Source organism: Crocodylus porosus, unplaced genomic scaffold (genome assembly GCF_001723895.1).
Source record: "Crocodylus porosus isolate Cpor-Errol unplaced genomic scaffold, CroPor_comp1, whole genome shotgun sequence".
Lineage (NCBI taxonomy): Eukaryota > Metazoa > Chordata > Crocodylia > Crocodylidae > Crocodylus > Crocodylus porosus.
This window is the reverse complement of record NW_017728886.1, coordinates 129,108,021-129,124,865: the sequence shown is the minus strand read 5'-3', so window position 1 is coordinate 129,124,865 and position 16,845 is coordinate 129,108,021.

Here is a 16,845-nt window from a genome sequence, read left to right as displayed (position 1 = left end):
CAGCAGCTACCCAGAGCCAGGGCTAGCTGCAGCTGGGAGGCTCCCAGCTGCTGTGCCAGTCTCCACCCAAAGCAAGCCCCTACCCCCCAGCTCGGGCTCTGTGGCTGTCAGCAGCTACTCCAGCTCTGGGTAGCTGCTGGAGCCCAGGCTGCTCCTAGCAGGGCTTGCAGCATCCCAGCTGCCTGCTGCTAGCAGCCTGGGATCCCGGCTGGCAGCAGCTCCCCAGAGGCAGGACTGGTTGCAGCCGGGAGGCTCCAAACAGTGGTGCCGGGCTCCAGCATCAGCGCGTGCAAGCATGCTCAGAGCAGGTGGGTGGGGAGGGGCCCGATGCAGTGCAGCCCTGGTCCCTCCTCAGCTCCTGGCACAGAGGTAATGAGCCCAGCGCAACTGTTTGTAGCCCGCCCGGGCTCTGGGCAGCTGCAGCAAGCAGCAGACAGAATGCAACTAGCTGCACCAGGCTCATCACCTCCGTGCCATGAGTGGGAGAGAGACCAGGGCTACACTGCCTCAGACCTGCTCTGAGGTGCTCCTGTACGTGCGGGTGCAGAGCTGGCACCAGAGCCCAACTGTTTGGAGCCTCCCGGCTGTAGCCGGCCCCAGCTCTGGGGAGATGCTGCCAGCTGGGATCCCAGGCTGCTCCAAGCAGGAAGCTGAGACACTGCAAGCCCTGCTGGGACGGGCTTCATCGCTTGCAGCAGCTACCTGTAGCTGGGGCTGGCTGCAACATGCCAAGCAAAATGGTTTTGTGTGCCACGCTTGGCACATGTGCCAGGGATTGCCGACCCCTTGTCTAAGCTGTGTAGATTGAACAAATAAACAGACATTCACTTTTGATTCCAGAAATACAGTGGTCCAGGCCAGAAGCTGGGGAGTGCTAGATCATGACTCCCTACTGGGCTGGATCAGACAGCTTGGGTTGACGCTAGCCCACCCACCCTGCAAGGAAGGAGTTTGCAGGAGAGGTGCAAAGTTTCCCGGGATGCTGGGGGACTGTGAGTTAACTTGAATCTGGAGGGGAACTGGGACAGGAGTTCTATAAAAACTGATGTAACTTAAATCACTTAAACCTGGATGACTGTAGTATTAGGACTTATCTTAAACTAGTTTTGGCCACTTTGAAAGCAATTTATGTGCACTGAACTTCTGTTTTGTAACACGTGTAAAGTGGCTTCTGATCACTTATACCAGTTTATGCATAATTTCTATCCCTAACCCAAACAGTTAGCAAATCTGAGCTCTGGGAAAGCTAGAGGGGGCACATTGAGAAGCCCTCATGGAAAACACCCTGCTGGAAGCCTCCTCCTGACATCTAGAGCAGTAATTCTCTATTCTTTTAGAATCAAGGCACCTCTCCATATCTTTTCTGAATTCAGTGGCACCCCGTTTCAAAAATTAACTTTACTTATTATGACAATGGAAAACTAAGCGAATAATTCTTCTGATGCAGAAAAATCCATTAGACCACACCAGGTCAGAACGTTTTTGATGCTATGAATTCCTATTTAAAAATCTCTGGATTTACCTTGAAATTGTGTAGGTGCTTGTACATGTAAGAGTGCTAATATTGTGCATCACCCTTAAAAGGATCTCACAGAACCCTGTTGAGAATTCCTGATGACGAATGAATGGAACAACTGCTCTGCTCATGGCAACTGTAATATAGAGGGACAGGAAGCCTCTGGAGCTGGAAACTTTCTAGCTTCACAAGCTAATAACTATTTTCCTAAACCATTTTTTTTTTTGTTTGTCCTTCAACTTCTGCAAACCTTCCTGCCTCAGCAAGATTTCATATTAATCCACATATGCAACTTTGGTTCTTCTAACCCTTCCTCTCCTGCCATTGGCAAGGCAGAGACGATTTTTTCACAAGGGTGTGGTGCGGAAAGGAAAGAAAGTTCAGAATGTACATAAAGGACCTGATTCTCCATTAATTGTAAATTTGCCAGTTTACATCAAGTCAACAGAGCAATGCTGAGTGACCCAGTGGTCCAGATCCTCAGCAGAGCCTCACGACAGTGGTTTGTGCACCACAAAGATGACAAATGAATGTACCAAAACCATCTACAGGCATACCTCGGAGATATTGCAGGTTCGGTTCCAGACCACTGCAATAAAGTGAATATCGCAATAAAAGCGAGTCACACGAATTTTTTGGTTTCCCAGTGCATATAAAAGTTATATTTACACTATACTGTAGTCTATTAAGTGTGCAATAGCATTATGTCTAAAAAAAAAAAAAAAAAGGTACATACCTTAATTAAAAAATACTTTATTGCTAAAAAACGCAAAGTGAGCAAATGCTGTTGGAAAAATGGCGCCGATAAGACTTGCTCGAGGCAGGGTTGCCACAAACCTTCAATTTGTAAAAAACCACAATATCTGCGAAGCGCCATGAAGCGAAGCGCAATAAAACGAGGTATGCCCGTAAATATATTTTGCAGATGATCATTTCTTTGGTTAGTGAAGCCTAGAGAATTCAGTTTAAGTAAAAACTCACCTTTTTCACATGGCCTGCATGATAATATCCAGGTATGACAATTTGGTATAGCACACTTACTATAGGGACAAGAGTCATCATTGTCAGCTCTCTCAATTTGAAGATGATCTCTACCAGGGCTCATTGATGGGTCTTGAGATGACTTAAGAGTCCAAGCCTTGAGCCACAGATCTGTTCGTGTAAGTTACAAGTCTTTCCACATGGGAGAGTAGGCTGCAGGGTGGGATTCATTTCCTTTTCCTTTCTTGGCTCTCTTTTCTCTGCTTCAAGGGCAAGATGCTTTACCTTAAAATGGATTGCCACTTTGGTTGAGCTTGCAGTGCCATTGCAGTAGGTTGGCAGAAAGAAGCTGGCTGCCAACTCTTGATGTCGGCATCCATTTGCTTGAGGTATACCTCCATTGTGTCCTTGTAGCATTTCCTCTCCCACTGCAAGATCTCAGGCAGTTATTAAGCTGAGACTAGAACACTTGTTTTGGGAGTTAAGAAGCAGGAATCCACACACTATTGTATGGATTCAGGCCATTGAAAGTGGCGTTTGAGGATCACCGACTCAATCCTGGTAACACTAGGTGCCTATACACAAGCAGTGAGGCTGCTCCAATGCTCTGTGCGCCTTCCTGGCTTCAAACACCCACTCACATGCTGCTTTGGCCTGGACTGTAGAGGGTGTATTCTCTTTAGCTTTGTGGATTCCCTGAGGTGGGCTTTGGTTGTCCTTCTAGCCTTCCCCAAACTCGCCTTCCACATCTTTGAATGTTAGGTCAGTGTGGGGTTTGACCTCGAAGTTCCCCTCAGGGATGACCACTCCATTTGTGGGGTGTTCGTGGGGCTCTACCTCCCCTACATCCCAGTCTTACACCAACCTCTGATGGAGCACCAGATCTTGACATGGCCACCTCCCCAGTGTAGATGTTCCTTGTGCCCTATTGTATCCTACTTTCCCTTTGGGAAAGGATAAATTGAGTGGCTTGGGCTCTAAGTCGGCTCTCCTCCTGGGTAAAGAAAACAAAATGAAGAAGAGAGGTAGGCATCATTAGGCCTGCATTGCTGTAGTTAACCAGCGGCTTTGAAGCTGGTACCATGAGGCAGATTTCGGGTTTTTTTGACAACCCAGGGTATGCTGGCGTGGGCTGGGCTTCATCTCTCCCCTAAGGGGAAACGTATTTTTTCTTTTAGGTTGGCTGATCTCGTATGGCGGGCTTTAAACTAGCTTCACTGGGGGAAGGGGCTGCTCCAAGTGGAGAGGATGCTTTGCCAGCATGCAGGGTGACAAGGGACGCCCAGGTAAGCAACAACGTCCTGGGAGTAGGGAGCCACAACAGCCCTGGGAGTAGTGGGGGAGGGGGAGGCGCGTGCACCCTCAGGAGGCCTCAAGTACCTCTACACCAATGCTCGTAGTATGGGGAGCAAGCAGGAGGAACTGTGCCTCCTTATTGCGACTAAGAATCCAGAGTAGGGCTCACAGAAACTTGATGGGACCCTACCCACGACTAGGAGGTGGGCATTCAGGGATACACCCTATATAGAAGGGACAGGACAGAGAGGAAAGGTGGAGGGGTTGCGCTCTATGTCAAAGAGTAACTCACATCATCAAGGATTAGGTTCAGGTTAAAGGAGGATCGGGTAGAGACACTGTGGGTTAAACTACAAGGGGGGGGGGGCACTGCGAAAGTGACCTTATGGTGGGTGTCTACTACAGACCACCCAATCGGGGGAAGACCTGAACCAGGACTTCGGTCAGCTTATGGATGCAGTTAGGTCAAGGGATGTTATTGTCATGGGTGACCTAAACTACCCAGACATTTGCTGGGAGGAGCAGACAACCAGGTCTGACCACTCGCATAGATTACAGGACCTTCACCTTATCCAGGAAGTGCACAGCACCACTAGGGGTAATGCCTTGCTGGACCTGGTCCTGGCCACTGGGGATGACCTGGTGAGGGGACTGCAGGTCCTTGACAACCTGGGCAGTAGCGATCATCACCTGCTGGAATTCACTATCCAGCGCAGGGTGTCAAGGGCTTATAGCAAGACTAAAGCCCTTGATTTCAGAAGGGCCAACTTCAATGAGCTTTGGAGATTAGTGGGGGAGGCAATGAGGGACCAGAAGGTAGAGGAGATGGGAGTCCATAAGGAATGGTCATACCTTAAGGGTGCAATCCTCCAGGCCCAAAGGGTAACAGTCCTTGAGAGAAGCAAGGGAAAAATATTGGCTCTCTCATCTGGTGTAGCCACAAGGTTACCATTTGAGTCTTGCAGGGGCCGTACATTGCCTGGTGCCCTCTTGATTGAGTCTGCTGGAGTGGTAATTACTGTGCTTCAGCAGACGCCAGTATCTTGTGTATCAGCATCCCCTTGGTTAAAAATGGTGGTGGGGGCATTTTAACTAAAGCTTGTTTGATAAGCTTTAGTTAAAGTGTCCTTCCCCCAACACTTCTGGAGCACATATATAAATGCCCACTGGCTTCAGCAAGGATATACTGGTGTTTGTGCAATGATCTTCCCATTTGATGTGGAGAATTTTCTAGAAGCATCATTGGTGATAGCTTTCTAGCCTATTGAGATGATGGTGATAGGTAACCAATGTTTCACATTTGTACAGGAGGGTGGGGATGACAACTGCACTGTAGACTTGGATCTTGGCATCTTTCCAGAGATTGTGATGAATAAAGATACACTAAAGCAATTTCCTAAAAGGAGGTATTTGTGCATCAGATTCTGTGCTGGAGATCCTCACCCATTTCACTCTTTGAGAGGAAGTAGGACTGAGGTAGTAGAAATACTAAACTACCTCCAGAGTAATTTGGGGACGGAGGCCTGGGACAAGCTGATAGTGCACGTTAATCTTCTTGATGTTCAGAGAGGCCCAAAGTTCATTTGTCTTTTCCAAGAAGATCCAGCAGGCTCTGGATGTTTTCCTCAGTGTGTGCAAAGATGGCACTGTAGTTGGTGTATTGAAGGTCCAGGATGGTTGTTTTGAATACGCTGACCTTTGAATGAAAGTGGCCCAGATTGAGAAGCCCTCCATCCGTTTGGTTGTATGTAGCAAACACACAACAAGTTCTGGAAGGAGGGTGGTCCTTAATGAGAATCAGGATAACTGTCAAAAAGGACAGAGTTGGGGCAAAAAAAACAAAACAAAACACATCCTTGCTTGACGTCAGTTTGGATGACAAATGGATCTGTCTCCTGTAACTATCTTATAGTTTTTAGCAAAGACTTTATATTATTTTCCTTTTCTGTATAACTGCCGCGCGGCACTCTCACATTTATGTAACCTTGAAGTCGACTGTTAATCAAAATGAACGCTTTGTACTTTTTTCCCACTGGCATTAAGCTACACGTGTGCATTCTGTAAGTTACATTTCTTATCTAGAAGCGTCATTTCTGCAGAAATGAAACTTATGTAGAAAGTCTGCCTAGCAATAATTATCTCTATATATGATAGTTAGTGTTATAGAGGCAGTCCAACAAACATCTATAAAAGAGGCAAAAAAGCAGAAAGCAGCAGAGATGACAACTGGAAAACTCTGTGGGCCTGATCACCCCACAGACCGGTTCTCAGCCTCCCCGCCTGGGCGTATCCCAGCGAAAACAAAGGCCTCAGAAATCCAACAACTGACAACGATTCACCGTGTTACAGTATTGCTTTGTATTTCCCATTCATGAGCCGTTGACCAGTTCTGGGACTTAAGGAGCCGGCAGCCACACCTAGCTTTGGACTAGCTCCACTGTTGGAACGCAAGGGCTGGCTCTGGAACCTCGTGAACCAACGGACACCCTATAGATTAAGAGACACTAACTACTTACTTTAAGTTGTCTACTTGTGCCAACTCGGCGAACCTCGAGGGCGGCTAAAAGCTACCTCAATTCCTCCCCCAAAGCCGCGTGCTCACACAACTCCGCAAAGCTCGCGGCTCCCCTAAGCGGTGCCGTAGCTGCTAGCCCGGCATTTCGCCACACCTCCGATTTGCTACATACAACTATTACAGTCATCTGCTAGTAGAGAACCCTCAGAACTTTGATATACTTTTCAGGACATCCAATTTTGGTCAGTGCTTGCCATAAGTCTTCAAAAGTTATAAGATCCAAGGCTTGAGTAAGGTTAATGAAGGCCATATGCAGGTCCTGATGGTTTTCCTAACATTTTTATTGGACCCGATGCACAACGAAGATCGTGTCAATTAGCCCATGGGATGGTCTAAAACTACACTGAGATTCTAGTGGATTTCCTCAGCAAGAGGTAAAAGATGGTTCAGGAAGGTGAGGATTCTCCTTTCTGTGGAAAAGAAGGAAATGCCTTGATAGTTCCTACACACAAGGCTTTTCTCCTTTCTTTAAAAAAAAAAAAAAAAAAAGTCATGATCTTGGCACTCTTTGGGTCCCCATGGATCTCTTTGCTGTTCCAAATTCAGAGACTAAATTTATGGAGTCTCAGTACCAGTTCCTCACTACCAGTGCCTTGTAAATTTCAGTAGGTATGCCATCTGGTCCACTAGCCTTGTTGTTCTTGGTTTCCTTGATGGCATTCCAGACTTATTCTAGGATAGGAGGGTTGGCAAGGGATCCTCTTTCAGGGTGTTGAGAATGGACTCAATGGTTGCATCCACCACTGTTGACTTACAGTTCAGGAGTGCCTCAAAGGTCTCTTTCAATCTAGCTTGGATAGATTTGAGGATCATCAAGCCATCCTGAAGTTGCAAGAAAATAGGACTTTGGGAAGTTAGGCAGTAGACAGCTTTTGTCCCCTGGAAAAATCTATGCATGTCGTGTCTGTCAGCACAGAATTGGATTTTCTTGGCTTTATCTTGCCACCGCTGATTTTTGATTTCCTGGAGTCTCCTTTGAGCTTTGGCTTTGAGCAGCCGATACATCTCCTCCTCTTGCTGAGATGAGATGATATCTTGCCAGAATGAGCCCTTCTCTTCCAGTCAAGTAGGGCTTAGATCTCAGCATCACTCTTATTGAACCAGTCTTGGTGTCGATGGGTGATATAGCCAATGGATTCAGCACAGGCCATATGGACAACTGTTTTTAAAGCCCTTCCAGAGTTCCTTAATGTTGTTTTCATTTGTGGATAAAGCAGAGAGCTTTTAATGGAGATACTATTGGTGATCCTTGTAGACCTTTGGGTCTTGAAGACATTTGGCACTGGGAAGCCTTTGTATTGCTTTTGACTGTTTTCAGTGTTTCTAAGCAGTGTTTGTATTGCTAATGAATTTGACAGGATGATGCCAAGGGAAGCTTAGGAAATTCTGGCACCTGACTGTTCATCTCAGTTTATGTAAAAACTCACCCCTTTTTACATGGCCTATATGATATGACAACATCCAGATATAGCACAGTTACTATAGGGACAGGAATGATCTCAGAACAATAATCAGAGGGAGCTGAAATAGCACCAATGGCAAGAAAAGGAATGCTTCCAAAAGCTAATTTGTCCCAATTCATCAGATAAGAACCTACCACTTAAAATTCTGTAAGGACCCGCTTTTTTTTTTTTTTTCTTTTTTGCAACTCACCTTTCACTTTAAAGTAGCTTTTGAGCTTTAACTGGCAAAAGTAGTGTTTTACTAGCTTCATCCCTTTCTGTAGAGTGGGCAGGTAGAAGGAGAAAACACTGATAAACCAGAAAGGTACCACAGTGGGCTAGGACCCCTAAACGATGATAGAATCATAGAAGACAGGGTTGGAAGGGATGTCAAAGAGGTCATTTAGTCTAAACCCCTGCTCAAGATAGGGTGATCCTAGCCTAAACAATCCCAGACAAGTGTGTGTGTGTACTGTATTCTCAAAAACTTAGTGATAGAGATTCCACCACATGTTCAGGTAAAAAAAAAAAAAAAAAAGTAGGATTGTCATCTTTCAGAATGTACCAGTGTTGTTAGGTAAGCAGGGAAAGATTGTCTGGAGCAGTTTACCACATTTACTCGAATACAAGACAGTCCTGGATGTAAGATTACCCCATAATAATTAGATTTTATACGTAGAAAATTTATGAAATCTTCCATGTATGGAATCTAATTATTGGAAGATCATCTTATATTTATCCGCCTCTCACAGGTGGTGAGGTGAGAGGTAATGAAGGAGCGGGACTGGGGCAGGTGGTGGGGGACAGACAGTGGGGAAGGCAGTGGAGGACATGTGGTAGGGCAGGTGGGGTAAAGAGCGGGGAAAAAAAGAAGGCAGCACACCACAATAAAGTAGAGAACCCTGTGGACCACTTCAGGCACCCACCCACAGTCTCAAACACACACAGAGGGTTGTTAAGCCTCTATATCCTACCATCTCCCTATTAGATTCAACGAAAGAGTTAAATCCCTCTGGAAATTGGCCTACTGCCCAGCCCCAACCAATGGTGCAAAATACCAAGCAAAACCCCACACCAATGTAAGGTGTATTAAGACAAGAACCAACAAAACCAAACAACAGTATACAGACACAGAATACAGTACTAATAACAGTTAAACTATAGAACAGCTAAGGAACCCAATGCCAGTCTGCAGACTGTCACCCTAGACGGCAGACTATCACTCTAGAGAACTGACAGGCAGGGAAGGCCCGCTTTGCAGCCTCACACCCCTAAGGATTTCCATGCTGTTCCCTCACACGCAGATGGGTACTAAGCACTTCAGAAAAGGGGTAGGTGGTACTTTACCCGATGAACGCAACGCGCAGAAGCAGTTGAGTGGCTGACAAGAGCTCAGGCAATCAGAACCCTCATGCTGTTGCTCCTGAACACTGTCCCACACACCATTCTCACTTGCTCCACAAACAGAAGGACTCAAATAATCAGTTGCACACGCACACACACCAGGAAAAAGACGGGGAGAGAGCAAGACAGAGCAGGTCTCAGTGAGCTCTAATGCTGCCGATGATGACCCCCAAAAGCTGCCCCGGCCCCTACGCTGGACAGGCTTTATAACGTTTAAACCATGCCACCTGTCAGTCACGTGCAGATCCAATCATTACTCTCTCAATCAATGCCAATCAAAGTCTATCACAGCTAGGACCATACAAATCAACCTATCCCAATAACCCATAATAACTCACTAAAATAATGGTCCTAACTGCCACGGTTCCCCTGGTTACCAAACAAACAACTAGGTACTAGTCAAACAACTCACTGCACATGCTTAGCTTTCAAAAGTGGGTCATGACATCATTACAGTTAGGAGTTCAAATGTTCTAGAATACTCCAACCTCTAGTCATCCTACGCATGCATAACAATGCCAGGACTCCACTGTTTGCAGGGGGCAGTAATGGGACAAGCAGTGGAGGTCAGGTGCTAGGGGGCAGGCAGCATGTAGGCAGTGAGGCAGGCAGTGACAGAGGCAGGAAGCGAGAGAGGTAGTCAGTTTTCCCCCTCCTGCCTGCCCTCCCCTTACCTTCTCATTGGGCCTGGTTGCTCCCTCCTCTGGTTAACCTGATTCTCCCTTTCCTTGTTTCCCCAATCTCCCCTCTCCATGCCCCTTCTGCCACCTACAGCCTCAGGTCTTTGTCTTCTTCATCCCATCTCCCCGCCCCCACCTACCCCTCAACCCCTGCCCACTTTACCTTTGCTTCGCACTGGCAGGCTCTGTTCCTCCTGCAGCCCAGTGCATGAAGCATGGCTTCCACCATAGCAGTAGCATGGAGTGCATTGCTGTTCCAATCTGGCCTAATAGCAGCTGAGCCAGCTTCCCACTACTGCCTTTCCTCCACCCCCCTGGTTCCCCTTTGCCTTGTGCTCAGTTACGAGGGGCTTTCCCCACCCCCCTTGTTAGAAGTGGGGGAGAAAACCTCATCTTCTAACCAAGTTGTGAGGGAGTGGGGCCTAGGAGCGGTCGTGAACTCCCTAGCGCCCCCTACCGTCACTCACAGTGGACTCAGCACCCTCAGAATCTCGCCCACCACAACTTTGATCTTGAATGGTTAAATGGGAGGCTGCCTTTATTCCCCTAGTGAACGGTATGTGTGTTCTTGCCCCTACTCCAGATGGGGGGCCTCTGTGCGCCCCTCCCTTAAGGGGTATGCATGCCTCCAAACATCCCCTTTAGCACGCCCCAAGCCTTGCAGTTGTTCCATGGGACGTTGCACAGTCCCCTGCCCCTCGGGTGCTCCCCCCCTGGGCCCGGCACACAGCCACCGCCCTGCTACCTGCGCCCCCTGGGCCCAGCACACTCTTGGGCTACCACTTAGGCCCCAGAGTGGGGCAGTGGGCTATTGCCCACCTCTGGGCTTCCCTGTCTCTCTCAGGGCCTCTCCCGCGCTTCTAGCGCCTCTCGGGGTCTCTGCCATGCTCTCCGCAGCCGTTGCCCCCCTTCTGGGCCTACACCACGGTCTTCGCCCGCATCCTCCGCCCCTCCGGGGGCTTGCCCTCTCTGGGGCCTATACCATGCTCCTTGCGCTTGGGGCTCAGGTGGCCGCAGCCGTGCCTGGCCCCTTGACCTTTTCTTGGGTCGTTTGCCCCCCCGGGCAAGCTGCCGCCCTCATGGGCTGGGGTCCAAACCCCATACACCGCACCACTCCGGTGCAACCAGTAGTGCCCCACTGGCACTGTGCCCCTGTGGGGCACCGGGAACCCCCAAGCTGCTGGGGAGCTCCCATGAGGCCTCCTCACACCCCTACAGCCTCACCCGGTCCTCCGGTGTAACTATAACCCAAAACGCCAGCCACCTGGCTTCAACATAAAACACAGAGCCTCCTGCTCATAACGTAAACACTGAGCCCCCACCCAGGGCCTCCAACCATACCTCTCATCAAGGTGCTCTCATCCCCAGCATCATCACAGCCCGTCAGCACCACAATGCTGCTCTTGCAGCTGCCAGAAGGGAACTGCTAATCAGGCTCCGGCCTGGGCTGTTTATAAAGGCCCAGCCCTGCCCCCTTCTGGCCACCTGACTGGCTGGTTGCCATAGCAACCCCCAGCTGCACTGCCCTGTTGATTGGCAGCTCGGTTCCTTTTACTTCCATGGCACAGGACACCTTGGTGCTCCTGTGACACAAGTATATACATTATTAAGTTACAAATATAAAATCAAAATATTAAACAACAGTCTAGTAAGACACAAAGAACTTAGATTCAGAATCAGATCCTGTCTCCCTACGTGTGCTTCTGAAAGTCATCTTAATGCATTGTGAAAATTACCTTGACTGAAGCACTGAGGTGTTAAAAGAAAAAAAAAGGTTTAATAATAAAAAATGATGATTAAATGTATAAATGTGGGCAATCTCTCTGGAAGTATTAAAATGCATAATATATGATGGCAGGTGTACTACCCACAATTATGTGGTAAAAAGAAGAAATTAAACATTCCTAATTAGCTATTGCAATTATTTCTTCCCTTGTTAATGAATAATTTATTCTAGCCAAAAGGCAAGCAACTAACTGAAGGAACTGTATAAACAACTGCATACACAATGTAGTATATACTTTTTTAAAAAAAGAAAAGCATCCAGCAGTACAGAAAGTTTAAAGGTTTAGATGGAGGATTTTCTTTTTTGGAACATCGAAACCAGGCAATATAAGAAGATATTGTTACAAAACAGTCTTTCCCTTTTGGCCCAAGGTTTTGCTTGTCTTTCTAATGTTTATTTTCCCCATCTCATCCATTTGCATGAAACGGAGACTTTGGCAAGTAATGTTTCTCTCAGAAACTGAAGGAAAATGGTCTTAGAAATAAAATGCACGTAATACCTCAAGTATTGAAAATAATGCAATTGTTTCTGTTCAGCATTATGAATAGGGGGTAACTTCTAATAGCCTGTGCATTTTTTTTAAAGCACCTTCTTTCTGGTCTCTAACTCTTTGGTATTTCTGTTTAGTATTTTTGTATTTTAAATGGCTTAATTTGGAGAAACTGTGGCCAAGTGGATCATTATACTCATAATATTATTTTAATTTGCATTAGCAGAGTCTATTTGGGAAAGAATTTCCATTAACTAGTATAAATTAAAGATATGTCTATATGAACATCCAGAGGACGGGGAAATGACCTAGCATTTCTGTTCAGCTCTCCCTGAAAACAGGAAAATATACAGGAAAAATTGTTTTGGAGCATGCAACCATACAGCAGGGGAGCATGACAATAAATGTCTCTTAGCCATTTTATCGGGAAAATTGTATTTAATCTGTATAAGACTGATATAAAGTCAAATAAATGTATTTTTGTTAAGCCAAGCTTGAATTCTGATGCCTACTGCTTGGCAATAATTTGAACCTGTTATTAATTAACACTTGAAAAATGGGCTTTGATTTTCCTCAAACTGTCTGAAGGGCACAGGATTTACTCCCATTGACTCCAGGTCCTTTACAAAATGGAAAAAAACCCATCTGTCTGAAATGGAGTGTAAAAGAAAAATACACTCCTCTGGGTTTTACTTGCCTTTAGAATTTCCTGTGCAGCCTTCCTTTTGCATAGCTACAAAGCAGGAGTAACTCTTCTGGAACTAAAGGTAACAACTGGTCCTTCAAGGTATTTTTACTGTAGGAACAGGAAGACAAATGTAGACTCCCCACAGTTAACATTGGCCAAAATAGGCATAAAATAGATCCATTAAATCCAAGATCACCCTTGTCTAGTTTGTAACATAAAATATTTATATGAATGCCTAAGAACGTTTTCCCACCCCATTCTAGAACCTCTGTGAAAGCCTAAATATCAAAGTTTTAAGAAGACCTTAATATCAAGGTCATCCTTAATTTAAAGGCTACATACAGTTGTAGAGATTGTGGGACTTTTAGGATATTAATAAACCAGTGGCTGATCACTAGCCTGCATGGGTTTGGACAACTCTGAAACAGCCTGAAACAAACTGACTTTTGGGTACAAAAAATGGCAGTGGTGTTCATGAGGCTATGGCTCTATTAGGAATATTAAAGACTGCTTGTGCAACTAGCTCCTTCTCCTCGCTCACCCCACCACCTCCTTTCTTTCCCAGGGCTTGCTGTCAGGATCTCAATCATAGCTGCCTGTTCTCCTACTTCCAATACCTTTCCCATACCCAGAAGTTCCCTTCTGCAAGCCAGTTCTAGTTCCCCTCCTCCAGTGTTAACTTCTTGTCCCCTGTTTTTGTGTTCAGCCAACAGGTAATGTGGATTGCCCTGTCCTCCCAGCTCTGGAACTGGGTCTGTCTCCCTTCCTGGGTTTCTAATCCAACTGCAGTTTCCACCACCTTCTCCCCATTTTGAAAGCGGGGAGGGGGAATAGAGCTTTTCAAAGGAGTGTTTCACATGGGCAAAACTAACTGTTAGCCTCATTCTTGGAAGTAGTTGGCCCATTTTGACTAAAGTTTTCCATAAATATTCAAGCTGAGATTGATGCCCAGCATGGAAAATTTCAACCCAAATAGTTAAAGCAACTGAAAAGAGTATTTTAATGGGAAGTGCTGGGCAACTTAGTAATAGGTGGCACTACTCACTCTGTCTATAATATTATTTTATTAACGTATTGGCCTGCAGGGCTGCCAAACCTACACTTTATAGGATCATTACACTGCTTTAGGAGAGTTTTGACATAGTGCGAGCAAAATACTAAAAAAAGTAACTTATGTTTATTAGCTTTCTGATTCTCCAGGACAAAGACTAAATTTATAATTTTTAAGAATCAGATACTTATTACTGGAAAGTTGGAATCTTGGACCAAGAAAAAAAAAATGTTGCTACTACCCAAAATGATTCTGACCCAAGATTTCCACTGGAAGCTACATAAACATTTTTTTTTTTTAATTTCAGCAATATGGAATTATGACATGAAACATTTTCTCTCTTTAGGTTATATTTGCTTAGCCTACTACAGATTAGACGGTCAAAAGGGAACAATTACTTTTACACGTGTTATTACTCGCTCATTTCTTTTCCACATCAGGAAAAATGTTAACCTAGGTTTTGAACTAATGAAAGGCTCTTTAAGAATTTCTTGTTAATGTATTTATACCCTGGATGTATTTCAAATACTTTCCCAGTTAGTGGCTTTATTTTAAGATCAAAGACATGATGTGGTGGAAGGCAAACTATATATAGACAGCTGTACAATGCTATCCCTTCTGTCACCTGCAATAATTTCTGTAGTAAATTCTGAATTATAAATCAAAAACATGCTGTTGGTGAAATGCCTACTCATGTACCCAGCTCTAATGAGGCAAAAGGAGTTAAACTTTGGGAATATTTTAGATCTCTCCACTCTTAGTCATAAAGTTAATTGATTAGCTTAAATAATTGACCATATTCATCAGTTACCAATATATTGCTTTATTTCTTGGTAGTAAATTAAGGCTTTATAGTGAGAGTCATACAGTATAGGCCAATTTAAACATTAGGACCTTTAAAAACCACGCCGCGCTATTCATTCAATTTAGCATAGCCAGAAAAGTAGCAACCTTTTTTATAAACAGTTAAACATCACAAGACCTTTCATTTCAGGAGTGCAAGTGGCTCAATCAAATTCCCACCATTCTCAAGAATGCATTCAGCATTTAACTCTCCCTTGGGTCAGCTCTGTATTAAGGATAATGAAGAGTATAAATGGCTAGGATGAATGACACTGGATGAATGAAATGGCTGGATGACACTGGATGAATGAAATGGCTAGGATGAATGTATGCCTGAGAGATCAATTGTATTAAAAAGAATGGAAAAGAAAACTATCCTGATGGCAGCTGGCAAAGAATGGTACCAGTCACAACCATATGTTGATTTGGGGTGATGAGGAACTGAAAGACATTTTCCACATGATCATTTGAACCCCTGGCCCTTATCAGGTTTGTACAGTGTTATTTAGAATTACCAAGTTTGGTCATGAGATAAATATTCCATGTGGAAAGAAACACACAATTAACCACAGGCAAAGGAATATGCATGAGGGAAAGGGTTTTTTCTTCCTAATGGGGACACAATTCACCTCACAAGAGGGAACTTTCTGCAAACATCTGTTGCCCCCCAAATCATGTGCTACCAACATTTCCTTAGTGATTATGTATTTTCTTAACACATGGATTTTCACTTCATATCAGTGACATTATTAATGTTGTCTGGAGATGATGAGGCTACTGTTTTTATGAAAACCAGACAGGATGTTTCTTTCCCACATCTCTCTACCAGAAACATTTATAGTGCTTGGGGCCTAACATCCGAACCTGGTTGTCAATCTTATGCGGGGGGGGGTCTGCCTGCCTGAAAATATCATCACTCCTAACGTGTCTGGCATTCAGATCTGACATGACTTGCCAGAATCTGAGAGGGGAAAGCAGTTGCCAGATGATTATGATATGATGAAATGATCACATGCTCAGGGGGAAAAAAAGGACAATGAGTAGGGGGAAAGCTTTAAAACTGATGGTATTAGCAAGAGAGAGGCTATATCAGGAATGCCTGTTGGAGCAAACAGGTTCCAGGCATACAAGGCAATGCTGATATTTTTAGTCCTTGATGTATGATAGAATTTCTTAGATTGAGGGAACACACAGACATGATTTCCCTGAATCCAGTTCTAATACAGATAACATCCCCAATCCCTTTTTCCCAAGGATGTGGTCTGATAGCTGGTTTATGACTTCCAAGTCTTGAAATCTACAATCCAGTAAACTGGAAGGCTGTGGAAAGTATGAAACTTTCTGTGTATAAATACACATACTGAACAGTAAAGTATATATTTCAACACACAGGCAGATAATGGTTCCACCCATCCTAAAATGAATCTCAGTTGTGCCATTCCCTGGCAAGTGAATGGTGAAGTGAATAAACTGTTGGCACTGGTACAGTACAGCTATACTGCGACTCTTATAGGTTTGCTTTGGTATGAACTATTCTGTAACACTTACTAATTCCCGGTATGATGTAGTACTACCTTCATTCACCATGGCAATAACGTAGGTAGGATCTCTCAGGCCAAACTGCAGCTAAGCAGAAATTACTGATATTTTCACTCCCTGGCTTAGAAAGGGATACTGGCTGCTTCCAACATCCCTTAAAAATTTCCTTTTGCTCCAGTCCTAATGCTTATTGCACCCAAAGGGCTCCAGTAGATATAGTAGCAAAGGGTGATTTCAGACAAACACAAGAAGCCCACGTTAAGTCAGTGGTGCTGACAGTAGTGTATTCACGATCCTCAAACATGGTGTCAAAGAGATTTGAGGTATGCTTTTCAAATGTGCTCAGACATAAACAGAAGCAGAGTTATGCCAACCCAAACTACATTTAAAAATCCTATCTTGTATTTCCACAGGGCTTGCTGGAATGTGGGCAAAAATTGTCAAGATGATGATGGTTAAAGATAAGGTTAAGTCATATTCAGCCATGTGGAAGAATTTTGTGGGGCAGGTCTATAGACAAATAATGGCTGTGTAGCATCACCTACACAGCTGGA